The following is a 4,482-nucleotide window of genomic DNA, read 5'->3' on the forward strand; positions in this document are numbered from 1 at the left end:
GGTAGCGTTGCTATTATTATGGTATTATTAGCCACAAAAAAGTCGTTAGCGAAAAGACTCATCGATTTCATGGAGTCCTCTTTGATTTTTTTCTCTAAACTCAACAGAAACTCTGGATCTCTCTTTAAATTGTGTCCTCTACTTCCTACTTTCCCGGAGAGGTATTTTCCATCATTCTTCATATTGTCTACCTTGAAAAACAGGATCCTGGAGCACTTCACAATGTCCATAATCCTCGCCACCTCAAGTTCAGAATCTAAGAGATCTGAAATGCTCTGCCTTCTTGCCCACTCATGATACGAGATGACGAAATGTTTATTTTGGTTTGTTTATGCACAAAGGATGGCCGAACCAGAATGTCAACAAAATAATTAACAAGCCACCCTATCTTAATGAGAAAATTAAAAGTCCACGTTTTACTGCCAAGCCCTGTATATTGTCAATCTTATTATTTATATGAGGAAATTTTGGCTATCATATAGAAATACAGATTTATAGCTAGACTTTTAATAAAATATTACGAAGGAATATTGTATAGAGTATCGAATAATATACTTGGTAGGATTTTAATATTAATAGGACTAATGATATAGATAAATAGTAGTTGATGTGATTGACTTATTTGGCTAACTACCAGAGGATTTCGAGCTTTTGTCTATTTCTTTTTGAAGGCAAGGTTGTGCGATACAATAAAGGTAACGAAGTGATGACTCTCACGTCGTAATCTTTATTGCATCTAGCAAGCTTTCCTCCATAAAGATATAAAAAATCGTGCTCTTTCTGAGATTGCTACCTGAAAATAATATTTTATTTATAAGGCTGCTATCATTGCTTACATATACATTGGTTTGTAAACAAAGCTGCAGACAAAATAATTCAACCAAGCTACAGACTGTCACACAACCTGGTAGATATTTTTTTTTTTAAACTATGTACACATATACGAGTACATAAATGCTTGTAAGATTCAATTGCTTCATGTACGGTCAATAAATTAAATTTATGTATGCACTAACATAACGTGCATTTTCAAATGATATCTTATGTGCATCGTGCATGTATAACTTATATACATATATCTCCATATGTTGCAATGTTTAAAAAATAGAAGTACAGTAGTATGTAATAGAGGATTTTCATGTGACGTTTGGTTGGTTGATGTAGGTTATATTGGAAGAGGACTCAACAATCAAGTTTTATAACAATAAAAACACTTCTTTCATTAATAGGTATTAATGAAAGAAGTGAGCCAGTGATGCTGATCGGTAACATTTTGGGCATATTAAAAGAAACCGAAAATTAATATGGTATTTTGTAGAATGTTTTGAAGTAGACACTTAGCTATTGCATACGACAGACGTTGCATTAGATCAGCTACAATCAGCTATGACAAGGGAGAAGAAGGAAGTAAACAAGGACATGGTAAAAAATTACTTCGAAGTTGATCCTCGATTATACTCCGAGTCCAACAAGGACTTACAATTACATATAACTCTGTAAAATATCCGAAAGGGAACTTTCCGTCTTCTATCAATACACGCAAATGTTCTATCCGGTTTCATATACAGCAATGATACTTTTTATGTGGTAGAAAAAGGAAGTTAACTCCTCAGGAATTAATTAATAATGACAAAAGCTTAGGAATATGAAATGTACCCTTCAGGGTGTCAACTTCAGAGTACGGGGAAGCTACAAAATGCCCTACTTCCTTATCATAGATAAACATTGGCGTTCGGCATGAGCTGTTCACAAAGTTATTGTTTCGTCATTGCTGACTGTTAAAGCAAAGCCACAGCTCGCTTTTCGAGAGGACAGTCCCTCACTGAATAAATTTGTTAGTAGGATGTGGTTCATCTAAGAGAAAAACTTTATTTATTCGTATGAACATACGGTGTTACCTCATTATTCAAAAATGTATATTGTTGTCAGCTCTCAATACTCTTCTTATTTTCCTCCTATAACTATTCTTAAACGTTGATTGGACAGATTCAAATCTGTTCTTGTTAAGCTGTGAACAATTCTCGACAGTTATGGGATAATATTAACATAGTTGAGAAGAATTGACTCACAATTTGTCAACTGTTAAATGATTTTGGGATTTTTTTTTTGTTTATTTTTGTAAGGAAAGGTTGTGAGATACAATAAAGATAACGACGTGTACAAAGTTAAGGATGGCAAAAAAAAAAAAAAGAGTAGAAACTTCAAAGAAATTAGTCTAACTGGGATTGAAGGGCACTTTTTTTCTACCCCATCAGCAATCCTAATTATGTTGTTAATTTGTCTTTCATTCCTCTAAAATGGCCTATAGCTAGCTTTAATAAAGAATAGGGAGTAATCAAGGGTATTTTGTTGTTGTTCATTCAAATGCGATAAGGAGATGAATAATTGGAAATCACTGTAAATGAGTGGCATTTATATTCTTCTTATTTCCTTTTGATGAGCTCACAAAGTCGAAATTGATCTTATTTTTACAGTATTTTAAACGACTGTCGAGACCACAAAAGGAATCTTGTTATGAGCATTTAATGTTCTTATAAAAAAGTGTGACAAAACAGGTTCAAAACAAACGGTTTCTCAATTGACATCTTATGATCATTATGGTATGAATATACATGGTCAGTGTAGTCACATGAATAAACTGTAGTTACCTTTTACTTTAAAGGTAGAAGCCATTGTAGTTTATTTGAGATATGAGGATTGATTGTATAATTTATATTTGAAGAAATCATTATTAATTGATAAATTATTCATTTATTTTATTGAATATTGATAATTTTTAAATAGTACCAGCAAATTTTATTTTATATTAAGAATATTCAATGAAAAGCGACCCAAAAAAAATCAGCCATTTTGATTGGGATTTTTTTTTAAAAAGATATTACTGGGTTTTACTTAAATTCTACTTTTTACTGGCTAATCGTAGTTAACTCACCTGGTCAGAGATGGACAAACTTTTCGACAAAAGAACCACATTATGATTATTTTTTTAAATAACTGCATTAAAAAAGATTAACACATGTTTTAAAGTTATATGAGCAATGATTCTAATCGTGAGCATTCTGGGTATTAAATAAAAAAAAAAGAAACCAAAAACAACATGATAACCTTGACATTTTGAAGAATTACTTTTTCAACCATGAATGAGTACTTTTTTAATGAAGATTCTAAATGTTAAAAGGAGAAACTCGATAATGTCCTGATCATTAAAGACTTTTTATGCGTAAAACAATAATTATATAACATTTTAAGCTTATAAATTACATTTTTAAGGTCACACAAGGTCAAGGGTCACATAACAGATCAACTTCTTTTAAATTTTTATTTTACTGCATGTACTAGGGTGTTCCATTTTTAGTATGAACTGTTAATTGGATTTTCTGTGTCAATGAAAAAGTTATGTTTGTAATGTTTATTCTTGAAAGGTCGTTTTTTGGACATCTTTAGCCATTTGAAAATGACTTTTTTTTAAACACATTCTCTACTTATGTTGTGAAATTTCAAAAGTTTCATTAAAGTTCCTTTTCTCAAGTGATACATAAGAATATAATCCTTATTTTTGATTGTGAAGATTTACAAATTGTAGCCCAACGAAATATTTTTAATACTCAAACAATCAGATTTTAAAAGCACACACAAATGTCCAATCCGGTTTTGTATATATCAATGATTGCTTATATGTAGTAAAAAAGAACGAAAAGTTTGAATTTGATGGTATAATTAGTCTAAGACTAAGGAAAAGCAATGATTTTTAATGTTTTATTGTTAATTGACATTAAATTTCCATGGTTGAATTAAAGTTGAAGGAAGTATCTAACAAAAATACATTTTTTTTAATGGAATATGGAACTCTTGAAGAAATCAAAAAAAAAAAACCATCAAAATTTCGTGCAATCCTTCATCCTTAAATTGGGCCCCAAAGATATGCCTCTCAAAAGATAAAAAAATTGATTTTTCTTAGTCTTACAATGATTCTACTATCAAATTCAAGTTCCTCACACCCGAAAAACATGTAATTTGAAACCAAAATCATACTTACATCATAAGTATGATCTCTAAAATCAATGATTTTTTTAAAAAATTTCAAATTTTACATTTCTAAAAAAAAAAATTCAAAAATCAAATAACTATTAACAAACAATTATTTTTTTTGATTTTTTTAAATAAATCCATAGCTTTCCTCAAAAAATTAAATTTTATAAAAAAAAAAAATTTTTAATTATTTTTATTTTTAAATTTTTCGGAGAGAAGTTTCAAAGATCCAAATTTATTCACGTAAATTATATTTTGGAAAAAAAAAAATTGAAAAATTTAATTTAATTTTTTGGATTTTTTTTTTTAAACATTCAATTTTCTAGTAAACAACAAAAATTCCTTTTTTTAGAGAGGGTTAAAGCTCCTAGCCCATCCCTGCAAAAAAAAAAAAAAAACCTTGTTTGACTACGGCCCACTTTAGAACAAAGAATAATAAAATACAAGACGTCA

Source organism: Lepeophtheirus salmonis, chromosome 6 (genome assembly GCF_016086655.4).
Source record: "Lepeophtheirus salmonis chromosome 6, UVic_Lsal_1.4, whole genome shotgun sequence".
In the NCBI taxonomy this organism is placed as follows: domain Eukaryota; kingdom Metazoa; phylum Arthropoda; class Copepoda; order Siphonostomatoida; family Caligidae; genus Lepeophtheirus; species Lepeophtheirus salmonis.